The following is a 13129-nucleotide window of genomic DNA, read 5'->3' as shown; positions in this document are numbered from 1 at the left end:
CGAAGTCCCTGTAAAAGTTACTAACCGACCTTCACTCGCCTTCTGATAAACTGAAGCAACGTAGACGGCTTCAAGCAAACTAGGTCGATGATGTTGACGGACCCAACGTTGTATGGGTAAGGGTAATGCTTCAATGAACTGTTCCAAGACAATTTTTTCAGCCGTTTCTTGTCGTGGTTGTGACGGTTCGCAACCACTTGTCACCTAGTTCTTTTACTCGGTAGAAGAGTTGGCGTCGGGTTTCATCAGATTGCAGCCTGATCTCCCAGAACTTTATTCTGTAAGCCTCCTCATCATGTCCGAGGCGTTCGAGTACTACTCGTTTCATATCTATATAATTTGTATCTCCTGTTGGGTTCGCTGCCTGGTATGCGCTTTGCATCTCTCCTCTCATGAGTGCAGAGATATAATGGCACCACCTATCTGTGGGCCACTGTGCATTTCTGGCCACTCGCTCAAAGTTCACAAAAAAATGGGCAGGGTCCTCTCCGGCTGCATATTTTTGAAGAACAGATGCTTGTACTTGTGAATGTCTCCGTACATTTGTAGCTTCAATTAATTGTGCCTGCTGGACCTGAAGAGCTTGCTGAAAAGTCTGACGATCCGCTTGTGCCTGTCGGCTTTGCAATTGTAATGCTTGTTGTAAGAGGTGTTGACCTTCACTTAGAGTTTTAATTAAGGCTTCCATGGTGTCCACTCTTATCCCATCGCTGCCACCAAATGTCACAACTTTACTTGTCTGGATAAGAGAAGACACTAACATAGATGTAAATTATCAACAAAAGGCTGTATTAATTTTGGTTTTCTTTTCCTGTTTTTTCTTTGTTAAAGGATACGTAACATTGAAGTTTCTTCAGGAAGCCACAGGAGACTCTTCTTTGTTCAGGTAAGTGTTCCAGTGAGTTTAACTTTCTCAATTTACTTCTTTCTCCACTTTTCTCTTTCTTTATTTCACAGTTTCTTTACTCTTTAATCTCTTTCTTCCTTAACATGACATTTCGTTGTATGAGTCTCAGCTTTTCTACACTCTCTCCTCTATAACTTTTCTTAATCACTCTTGTTAGATGACTCACTCTGCAGAGTTTTGAAAGTGAATGGTCCTCATTACACGGAATGCGGTATTAGCACCATGGTTGCCGCCGGTACCATACCGGTACCACCATGGAGAAAAGGGGAATTACACTCCATTCCAAGGTTGGCGGGGCGGTAATTCCCCCTTTCTCCATGGTCCTTCCCCATTCCCATTTTTGCCCCATAGGGCTCAATGGGAATGGGGAAGGAGCTAATTACGGTACCGCAAATTGCGGTACCGTAATTAGCACCAAGGTCCCTTTGCGGGTCCCAACTTTAACGGCTGGTCTACACCAGCCGTTAAGGTTGGGTCCCGCAAAGGGACCTCGTAGTAAGGCGGTAAGGGTTTACCGGTACTGGTGCCCTTACCGGTGAACCCTTACTGCCTACCGTGTAATGAGACCCAATGTCTCTTTAGAGTAAACAAACGTTATTTAATTTGTAAGCTTCGTATCAGTTCTTACGTGAAAACCCACACCACAATAGTCTCTTAAATCACTCTTTCATCTGCGTACTCTTCCTCTTTTGCGATGACTGCGTATGAGGTAAGTTAAGTTAATTCACGCACCTTTACAGTTTATACTCTCGGTTCGTATGATCCACTGTTAACATTTGTGTTTCATGCCGTATCCTCAAGGAGACTGCGTCTCTGCTATGGGACCCCTGCCTTTGTGGGCGTCAACCCTTGTATTTTCAGAGAGACCGCGTCTCTGCTAGGGAACTCCTCCCCTTGTGGTGATTGGCCTCCTCCGTACTCGCCTTTCTGCAGCTGATGGAGTTCCCCCTTCCCCTTGTGGGCATCAACTACGCCCCGATTGGACTCCGTACACATCGCTGGTCTTCATCTGACGGAGCTCATCTCTGACAGCACGGTGTATGTTGCTACAGCCTTTTTGATTCACCGCGGAAGGGCCGCTCTCGCTGATATCGGTTCACTGCCTTCTTCTCATAAACATCAAACGTATTATTTATATATAAGTCCACACTTTCTCAAGTGCAACATATTTTTCAACCATTACCTAACTCTGAAACTCGTATATTTCTAATACGCCCACTCATAACGGACGATTTCGCCTTCCTCTCCTTCTGTCTCCCGGCAACAACAAAAACATACAGTTCAGATTATAGAAAAGGTCCCTACCTCCTCAGATCTGTATTTTATTGGTAGAAAGAGCTGTCAGTCAGTTTCCCAAGCACTGCCCAGTTAGTTGTAACCTTTCCCACTGCTGTATAGCCTGTTATTGTCAGAGACCTCTTTCAAGATGGATCTATCAGATCTATCACAGACCCGTAAAAGACTCTATCCAATAGACCAAGAACTGCTATATCTGAAAGAAGGGCATCATTATCTGTTGCATGATATTGCCCTTTTTAACCTGTTGGCAGTGGTGATAACTTGGTCTGAGGCAAAGAAGCCTCCAATTTTACTGAGGTTTAAAGGAGGAGCTGAAGGACGCCCTTGCAGTCATACCCTCGATTCCCACCTAATTTACAGCATTCCCAGACCTAGTCCTGCAGTTAAACTAATGTCTCCAGGAACAAAGAGAACACAGGAGTCCTTGCATCACTACCATTGTGGGTGATTCCTAGAGCAACTCCCACTCAGATTTGGCCAAAGTCGGGTTTGAGATCCATCACCCAAACATATGCAAATCAGCAGGGTGAGGAGTCCCGTTATGGCCAGAGAACAAGAGTGAAGACATTCATGGACCTATGTCTGTACTCTGGCATGGCTAGTTATTATAGTTGGGAATGGCCTCATTAATGGCAAAGTCTCACCCTGAAAGGAACACAGAGTTCATTCAACATTCATATATGTTCCCAATTCCTGGCTAATATGACAAAGTGGCCGTTATGCATGTGAATCCTCTGTGAGACTGGCATGCTATCAAGAGAGACACAGACTCAAATTGGTTTGTTTGAAAGCCTTATACATGCAACAGCACATACCTTAACATTTAAGACTATAATGGCAGCATAGCTAAGTGGGATGAGGGCCTGCTGCAGACGTTTGTTTGTGTGTGTGTTATTGTGCTCGCACATCTGTGTGTGCATGTTCGGGCATGATTGTGTGTGTGCTCGTGATCTCTAAATCACATATTCAAATATTGGTAAGAAGGACACGGTTTTTCATCCTTCTGAGGTCAATACAATATGAGTACTGTGAGGAATCCTGTGAGGGAGGCCACCTGGGAGGAAGACCCGTGGGTCTTCCTCCCAGGTGGCCAGGGAAGGGCCATTGCTCTTGGATCCCGACTCTGGGGGTGGATGTGCGAGTGAGGATCACCTGGGTGGAGGGTCCTTGGGGAGTGGAGGAAAGGTGCATCTAGGTGAGGCATGGTTTCCCCCTTTCCCTTAAAAGAATACATCCTACCCTCCCTATAACTTTGTCGGTTATTACCAGTCATCCCCATTGTCACACACCCCAACAGTCCCATATTCATATCCCTTTAAGATTGCGACGAAGAAGAGGCAACTAGGAGTAAATGCACACTACCATCTGTGCACACCACTTTGGTACTAGGATGGGAGAGAGGACTGTAGAACACTACTGTAAGGGTCAGGCATGTCCCATTGACAGATGTAATTATGGTCAGGCAAAGGACTTGCACCTGTAGCCAATTGAGGGCCTACAGGTGCATATAAGGAGAAATCGGGGAGATCTAGCTGGGAAGGAGAGCGTGGCAACCTGAGGTGGAGCAGGCAGAAGAAGGGCCGGTAAAAAGGATGCTGACTACTGCAGGAAGGCCAGAACGGGCAGCAAGAGGGTCGAGAGCTCTGCAGAGCCCTGAGCTGCGTGTCGCCCCGTTGGTGCTGGGAGGCACAGAAGTCTCCAATTCACCGCCGACAGCAGCGGGAAGGTTCGAAGGAAGCGAGTGCTGCTCATCGGAGCTCCAGGAGAGAGAGGGGTGAGCGAGCGAGAGCCAGAGAGGAAAGCACTCAGAGGAGCGGTCATGCACCGGTGAGTAACAGAGAGGGGTCACTCATGCGGGGTGCTCCAGGGGCTTGATGTGGGCAAAGGAAGATGCTGATCGAGTTAAAGCATGTAACAAATGGGGCTGGAGAGCAAATGGAAAATATTGAAACCCGAACAAGCTGCAAAGTACTTAATGAGGTATTGTACACCGAGCAAAGTAAAAGATAGGCAAAATATACGTTAAATACTGCACGAGTGAAAAGAAAGTGATGTATATTTACGAACGAAGGGAAAACAAGTAAAAAGCCTTTATGAACCATGTTAAGGTGCAGGCCATGCGTAATCTAGTAATGAGGGCAAACGAAGTGAAAACAAGTTAAAAGCCTTTAGGAACCATGTTAAGGTGCAGGCCACGCGTAAGCTAGTAATGAAAGCCTGTGAAGCAAGTGAAATGCCATTGATAAGCACTATGGCATAGTGTGAAAGCAAGGTGGTGACAAGGAGAAATACCACGAAGTGAAGTGTGTGAAAGTCAATTGTTGGCAGAGTGAGTCAAAAGACTGTCAAAGTGAAACACAAGTGCATATGGATTAATGATACAGTTGCAGAAAGGAAACCTGTGTTGGCAAGGAAGTCCAAGGAAAGTCAATGAACATTACAAAGTGCCAAGGGTTATCAGTGGCATGACCTAAGATGGGTGGACCATGTAGTCCGACAACTGCGCCTAGACTGAGTAACCCTTACTTAGTGAACCAAGGAAAGTCAAGGGGCTGAAGCTGTTCTGCGTAACAAATGTTCAAGTGACTAAAAAGAAAGGCGAGTTAAGAGGATTGTTGAAACACCTGAGAGGTTATAAATTGGATTTGCTCAGAAAGTTGAATTGACTGTGAATTGAAAGTCAAGACAGCTGCCTTCTCTAGGAAGGGAATCCCAAGATTTTGGAACTGTCTTGAACTTAGGGAAGGGAACCCAGAGGTCTTTTTGTGGAACTGTATAGAACTTGCTGAAGGGAACCCTGAGATTGTGGAACTGTATTGAACTGGGTGAAGGGAACCCTGAGATTGTGGAACTGTATTGAACTTGGGGTAGGGAACCCAGAGATTTAGGAACTGTGTTGAACTTGAGGAAGGGAACACTAAGGTCTTTTTGTGGAACTGTTTTGAACTTGGGGAAGCTGAAAGCAAGCCAAGAGCTAGAAAAAACTCAGAATGTTATTTTGGTTTCTTTGGTTGCTCACATCCCTACACATTGAATATCTTTAGTTGTGAGGGCAAGTATAGGTTTTGGACACTGACAGACTTTTGAGTTGAACTTTACGACACAGACTATCCTTAGGTTCTTTAGGTAGGGAAATCCCACCTTAGCATGGGGCAAGTTAGACCGTACTTCATCCTGACATCTAAGAAATAACCCTTTGTTTTTAGAAAGGTCAATCTGCTGTCTGTGTCTTACTTCACGATTCCTTCACATTACCCATTGGTGGCATGCAGAGAGAATAAAAACTGGGGCCCTGTTCATAATGTGCACAAAATCTGCCACAATACTTTGTTCACGGGGAAACCTAGAAGGACAGATCCCAGTCTACTGGGTCATAAACTACTGTCATGGGGATATCTTAGCCAGAAACGTTAAGGGTGTCATTATGATGAGATTTCCCATGAGCAACGTGGGTAAGTGGTATTACCCGTCTTCTTTGGCTGAATAATAGTATTCTAGAGGAAAAGTAACTTTGGAGTACAAATGTTTTGAAGGCCAGTAATGTTGACAAAGTGATAACTACTTTGTCACTATTTTCTGAAAAACATGCAAACCCACAGCTGCTGCATTTGCCCGAGTGACGATATGAGATTTTCTTCTGGTGTAGTTTTGTTTTTATTTGTTTAGCTTGTGGTAAAAATGCAAGTTCAGTGCGGTAAAAAGGCATGAACTTATCAGCTGCGGGAGTATACCACTAAAAGGGGAGGGGCTTCGTTGATAGCCACGCGGTTCTATGCACTAGGGTGGGGAATTACCTAAATAATTGTGTTTCAAGCAAATAACATATGGGCGATAAAGTTGGGTTACAGGTAAGTATACAGGCTTAAAATTAGACTGAGGCTCTATAAATAGACCTCAGAGCATGCTTCTCACTAGAAACAAATTCACATTTTATTAGCTTGCTTTGTAGCCGCAGAGGCTGGCATCACATTGCAAATTACACGCTCCCAGTATCATACGGTAAGAACTGAACATCCTTTGATACTTTCGAGGTCAGTGGGCGAAGCTCATGGGTGCCGGGAAAAACCAGTGAATGTACAAACATTTTATAATCCGGAATATTAGTTTAATGAAACTGCTCTACTGATGGTTTCAAAATGTCATATGGCGGTTTCAAATTGCCCTATAGCACAGCTCAGCCTGCAAAGAGGTTCAAAGAGTGCCTAAAATGCAACATTAAAACAGTAACTTGTCAATGATTCAAGGCTCTTGCAGTGTTATGATCAGTTGTATTCCAATGAGAAACAGATGGAGATGACCGGCGGCAGATGAATAAAGATCCGCTGGTCATCTCAAATGTCTCAATGTTTTGGCATTATGATGTGGGAATTGTGGGTTGGACTGTGATGTCACAGAGGTGGTCGAGGGTGGTGTGGCAAGGTTTGTAGACCCAATCATTTCAGGATAATGCATGTCCCACTATAGGGGAATGACGTAGTTCTACCAATTAGCTTAATTTGGGGGACTAACCTAATGTTGCAAAGTGGTTTGATGCTAATTAGTTTGTATGATTATAAAAGCTTTATTTTTGGGGCGTATCTTTGTCAGTACCTTTCATGCAGTTCTGTTCCGAATTCTGCATGAATTTTGCTTTCCCAGTATAGCGTTACTTCTTGCTTGGTGTACACTCCTTTTTGGATTAGTATTGTCATTTTTTATTTGTGAGTTCGGAGGCAACCTGCTGTACAAGCTCATGCCTTTATTGTTGTGATCCGTTGGAAGCATTGGTCTCTCTGGAATCGATAGAGACGTTTTGGCATGGAAACTACTTATTCCCCCAAGATGGCACGTTGAAACTCTGGCTGCATTCTAGTCCATTCGATCCCCCCCAGCAATGGCTCTGCCCATCCTGCACAGTGGAGGAAGTTATCTGGGAGCCTGGACACAGAAGCGTTGCGTCGCTACTCCTCTCAGTGAGCGCTGTGTATTTTCAATTCCTAGTAGAAACACCTTTCTCATACTCTGTCTTGACTATCTGTATCTAACGGCACTCCGTACCTTAAAGAAATCTGGTTTCTCCCGGTGTGCTATTCCTGCTCGCTCAAGGGCAGTCTCTTCCTGGATTCCCCTGACGCGATCAAGTTGCGTTTTACGGCTTATCCACTCTTCATTGTTTCTAACTGCTATCCCCTTCCAATATCACTACTAAACTGTCTGACTTTTTGTTTCCTTACTAATCATAGTGCCGCCAGTATACAACTGTAGCAGCTCTTTCTGAAACTCCAGCTCTTGTCTTCACAGAGATCTGCGGCTCAGTACACAACTGTAGCAGCTCTTTAAGAAACTCCTGCTCCGTCTGCACTGAGGTAGGTCTTCCTTCTTGCAAATCCCGCAGCCACCTTTTCGCTACCATCTCTTTACTTAAATCATTCCTGAACTGTCATGTGGGTAAAACTATAGATCTGAGAATTGCTTGTTCAAAGTAATAAACCACTGACCTGGATCAAATGAGGCAGCTGTGCAAGAAAATCTCACTGGGAACTCTGTCTACCGGAACCTGAGTAACAGGAAACTGATGAGAACAGAGGACCCAGGGAAACCCTCTGGGGCAGAAAACCAGATGTCAGGAATCGGGACCAATGTGTCAGCGTGTCTCTCTGTGCTGGTAACATGCAGTGTGAAGCCTTCTCTGCGGGCTCAGTTGAGTTGATCTGTAGATGGTACCATGGGAAAGGAAACTGCAGGTAGCTGTTGTGTCAGTAATTCTAGATGGCAGATAAACAATCTGTTACAGTAGGAAATCAGAAGGAAGACAAGAGTAAAAATGAGAGGACCGGGTCTTAACCTGCTCTGTGAGTCTTAAACAGCCTTGTAGGTGTGATGTTACAGTTAGCTGTGGGAACTGAATGTAAGTGGAACTGTCAGTGTTCTTGTGAGAGCAATACAGGGGCTGAAGGAAGAGATTGAAATAGTAAGCAGGACTCGAGAGGAGGCAGAGTACAGAAGCGGTTCACGCGGATCGCTCTTACTGGAAGAATAGTGACAACGGAGCTGCCAGAAAGCCGCGGACACAAACTCCTTATAACGCGCCTTTCCGACTGCGTGATGCCGGCCAGCCTGGGGCTGAAACTTGGACATGGTGAAATGCGGGAGAATTCCAGTAGTGTTCCTATAAGGGGAAACCTGTGAGAAAATGCATGGGTAAGCATGTGAGAGGAATGAAAGGAGTGAGGCAAGGGTTCCCTAGGAAACACACTTACGCAGCGTATGTTGCTGGAGTAGCAACGCACCAAGCAGCAGTCATGTTCCACAGATAAGCCGGGTCTGAATGCAGCAGAGGCACTGTACTTCCGGAAACAAGCGCGTGCAATGTCCTGAAGGAATGGGTAGAATGGGCGGCCATCTTGGGAGAGGCAAATTGCAGAAAAGCCACAAAGTGTATGCCCCGACAGCGCAACCAAGACCAGCACCTGTAAGAGGTCATAACATGAAACCTCAGATCTGCGGCCCCCGATCATCCGCCTCAGGCCTCACAAAATTCCAGAGGGGAACACGCAGCTTCTAAGACACAGCCCCACCATAAATGCAGGGTAACCCCCTTTCTTATACCGCACTACGGGCTTGCCAGAGTCAGAGCACTTACTTACTTGTCCTTTCTATTTCACTGTCGACCTCAGGGCTGCCTGGGCAACTGAAGCAGACAATCCTGCCCCCTCTACCTTACGAGAACCAACACCTCCACAAGACAGCAATTGTAAAGAAATCCCAGCAGCAGGTTTTTTTTTCCCCAGAGGGTTTCCCTGGGGTTTCTGTTCATCCCACTCTGTGGTGCAGAGTGGGGGCCGCAGGGCCACTGTGGTAATCCATCAGTGCAGCATTTGCCTCATCTGTTTCAGGTCAGTGCAAAAGTATTTTCTGGGTTTGGTAAGTTAAGAGAACAATTGTGACATTTACACAAGAGTGACATTTTATTTTTTCCCAAATATAAATTCTGATTTACAGAGTGAAGCAGCCCTGAAGGCCAGGACTGGTGGAGTACCTTACACTTGACATTGATCAGTCCAATATATCTCATCCAGCTCAACTCACTTGCGGTTTGCAGGTATCACCCACTCGGTATACAGTTCACACTCACAGCAAGCCCCACCCTCACTCTTAAACTTCCATGGGATCTCACCCACTGTCAGGAACTGAAGTACCTCCCCGTTCCCTCTCCTCACCTGAATCTTCAATGGTTCCGTTGGTTTTCTCAGACCCCTTTTTCCTTCTAGTCCTTTTGGTTTCTTTAAGCTTCTTTTCCTTTTCTACGTGCAAATAAGGGCAACTTCCTCGGAGGCCACTGTGACCTGCAGGGGAACAGGGCCATGGGGAACCCCAAGGAGCAAGCTCCAAAAACGTCCAGGGAAAAAGCCAGTTGTGGCAGAAATAGCCCTGTTTGAAAAGTATGATCAGATCTGGATTTGTATGAGTAGTAGTTGTCTTGAATAAAGGAAGTCCGGTTTAACTTGGGCAGCTATGTTCTTCCATAAATCAAGTAGGGCGAAATAAAGCAGAATGAAGACTGGAAATCCGGTAAGACTGTATCCAGTACTCCTCCAGAGAAATCGGAGGATGGGCTGCAGAAAACATACCAGGAGTACCTCATAAATAGAATCCCTGAGGAATGGGATACCAGAGGATCAAGGTACAACGGAAATGATTAGCGTACTTAAAGACATTCAGACAAGAAGAAGTATGATAAGTTTCCTATGAACCCAAGAATAAACAGACCAAAGAACCCCAAAAGATAGAGGCAGAAAGGTCCACCTAGGAAACCGGAAAAGGCAGGACACTGGAGATACAGGTAAGAAAAGAAAATATAGTCAGAACAGAAAATCAGCGCGGCCGGTACAGATCCAAAGCAAGCTAGGAGTGCACTGCGTTGGCTATGGCCAAAAAGCCTAACAGAAAAGGGTTAAAGCCGAACACAGTATATAGATGAAAGTGAGTAGATAGAACCCGAGAGAGAGAGAAACGAGAAGGCAGATTAAAAGATTCAGAAACTAGGAGTTTGAAAACAAAAGTAAACAAGAGTACCGTGAGGACGGCGAGCAAGAAGGATAGAACGAACGTGGAAATCGGAACTGAAAGAAAAGTCCCAACGAAGGTAGAAAAGGGCGAAAAGGACAGAAGGGAGGAAATAGTCAATAAACCAATGGAGAGAGCGCTAGCACTAGTGAAACCAGTACGAGCAGCACAGGTCCAAGAATGGATACAACGCACTGCGTATCCGGAAGAGACTGCCTATATTACTCTGGCGGCCATCCTGGGGGTAGACTAGACCGTTCAATGCGGTTCGAGCGCATAATGCCACCTAACCTCCACTTTGTCCAGCGTTTCCAAGGACGGAGCATGACACCCACCAGAACCTATGTTTTTCACCTGTCTTGGCATCTCAATCGGTTAAGAAGTGGGGACTGCATTCCAACAAAGCTTTTAACTATTGTTAACTGGCCCCATGGCATGTCAAATACAAGACTAGAAGGCCGGAACACAAAGAGAAATCAAGACACTACATATAAGGGGCAGGTCACGATAAAAGACTAACAAGATTTTAGGAGTCCCCCGAGGTATTAGGGTTTTTTGCAATTTACATCTATGTCTTTTACAGTTTGTCTGGGATTTATGCTGAATATATAGGCTTCTTGTGTCTGATGAATTATTGAGTGTATTTTGACCTATGTAATATTTTGAATCATCCATGAATTGTTTGTAGGTTCACATATGTACACTCATTTTTGTAAAGTTTTTAACTTTTGATATATGAATAAAATAAATCTTTGCTAAAATTGAGTGACTAAGCAGTACAGGGCGGAGATTGTGTGACATGGAGGCAATGATCATGTTTTGTTGTTGATGCCCATGGCATCCCAGACACTTCTATCCATCGCTGGCTTTTCAATCAACATCAGTTCGCGTTATCAGACTTAAGGGTACTGCCGAAACCCTACTTTATTTCGCCACACCCTGTCCCTGCCTTATTTATTTTCATGGCTGTATCCGCACAGTATGCTTTTCCCACAAAATGTCCAGACCTAGAGGTGATGGAATGCAAAGACAACACATAATCTGGACTAGATAGACTACTGACATGTGACATTGGACAACATGAGTTGTCTGTAGCATTTGCACGACGCATTGCGGAACCCAATTACATGGATACTGTGTGCAGTGGTGTTATGCATTTTTCTGATTTGTAAGGTGCTATAAGCTACAAGGGCCTAGAGGGCCTAGAGATTTTAATAAGAGATTGGACTATCCTCCATGCCGGGTGTGATTGTTGCATCCTCTGTTGTGTGTTTATCTGTGTTGTGGTACTTTTGGGATATAAATGCGGAGCTGCACGTGACTGGACGAAAGAAAAGGACAGAGAGGTGGATGTCCTGCTCACATGTGACACTGGGACGACTTGAGAGGACACTATTGTTTGCTGTGGGTGAGTTATGTTATAAGTAATGGTTGCAGGGTTTTTCATTATTTGGAAAGAGCAGTGAACATGTTTTGCATGATGGGGCTAAAAAGTGCAGGTCCCTAAAATAAGTTATTGTGTTGCTTGTCAAACAAGCAGTCAGCTGTGTACATTTTCTTTCCCAAATTAACCAATCGACTACTGTGAGTTGGGTTGGGGATTTGGCTTTAAAATACACAGGGACCAGCTCCAATATTAGATTTCACCTGAAAATTGGATTTGTGTTAGCCCCATGAGCCATTTAGCACGAATTGCTTTCTGCCGGGCACCCCTTGCAGCTCAATGGAAGGAAGCTGCCAGCTCTGGCCCTAACTCACATCTTCAGAGACCGACACCTGAGCAGACATGGGAGGAGGAGGGGACACTGACGCCCCATAAAACCCCTGAAGCAATACCCCCTGTCATTTTGATCCATGTTCACTTCGTGGCAATGGGGTGGGCCAAAAAAGGACTAAGAACGGAGAGGCAACATAGATAACAGGGGAGATAAGCTTGGTTCAAGGGTGCGACTTTGAAGACAGACAGGTGCACTAGATGGAAGATTTTGAGAAGGGGTTGGGCTGTAGGATTGACATGCTGCCTTCTAGTATTGTTGATTCTGTGGAGAATGGATTTTCTGTTACTTCCTTTACATTCTTTTTTTGTATTGTGTGCTTGTCTTGTTTTTTTGTGGCGCTCGGACGCCTATAGGCGCGTACCCCATTATACAAATAAATACATACAAACAGAATAAATAAGGGTGGGTTGGGAGCAGGCTATTGGTCGTGGCGGGATGAGGGGGGGTGTCACGTTTGTGCTGAGTTTGCTATTTAGATCAGCTTTCAGTTTGCTTAATTTGTTGTATTTACTCACCTTATTTCTTCTCCCTGTACCTCTTGCCCCTGTCTTCCTTCATCTTCTCCCTGTACCTCTTGCCCCTGTCTTCCTTCATTTCAGGGTCCTGGTCGCCGCTCTGCACCCTCTGGTCCCAGCAGTGATCCTCCCTGCCCAGAGTCCAGCTCTCCGGCGCCGCATGCCGTTCTTACCATCATGGATGGCAATCCACGTGCTTCCTGTGTGAGGGGAGGAAGCGGCAAGACGAGCATTAGCCATCTACTCAACATAACCAGGCCATCATCATTGCACCTGAGTAGTAGGCTTCCCGCTCGAGCCCTCGAGCCCTCGAGCCCGCCCTTCTGCTGCAGCGCGTGCCTCTGTGCGACCTGCTCAGTTGTCTTCTTGCCATCTCCACTTTTATGACGTCATATAGCTGCAACGGAAACATCCTTAGTGTTCTCGCACCTGTGTTCCCATGGCTAGTGCGAGGTTCGCGGGAAGACATGCAGCATTTTGAATTTATTGTGATTTGATAACAGCTTTTCGGTGGAAAAAACTACTTAGGCATCAGTCCCACACAACTTAACAGTAAACACTTAAAATAAACTCTAGTCTATAGT

At 45.4% G+C, this 13129-nt stretch overlaps 1 long non-coding RNA gene across 1 annotated transcript; it reads left to right on the top strand.

The window, feature by feature from the left end:
• The first annotated feature begins 829 nt into the window (after positions 1 to 829).
• LOC138581131 (uncharacterized) lies at positions 830 to 12711 on the top strand. The gene is made up of 3 exons (XR_011304450.1): positions 830 to 886; positions 7487 to 7551; positions 12630 to 12711. It is a non-coding gene; the product is annotated as an uncharacterized lncRNA (long non-coding RNA).
• The last annotated feature ends 418 nt before the right edge of the window (positions 12712 to 13129 follow it).

The sequence above is a fragment of the Ambystoma mexicanum genome, chromosome 3p (assembly GCF_040938575.1).
Source record: "Ambystoma mexicanum isolate Mex_15411 chromosome 3p, UKY_AmexF1_1, whole genome shotgun sequence".
Classification (NCBI taxonomy): Eukaryota; Metazoa; Chordata; class Amphibia; order Caudata; family Ambystomatidae; genus Ambystoma; species Ambystoma mexicanum.
This window is presented reverse-complemented; position numbering and strand designations above follow the sequence as displayed.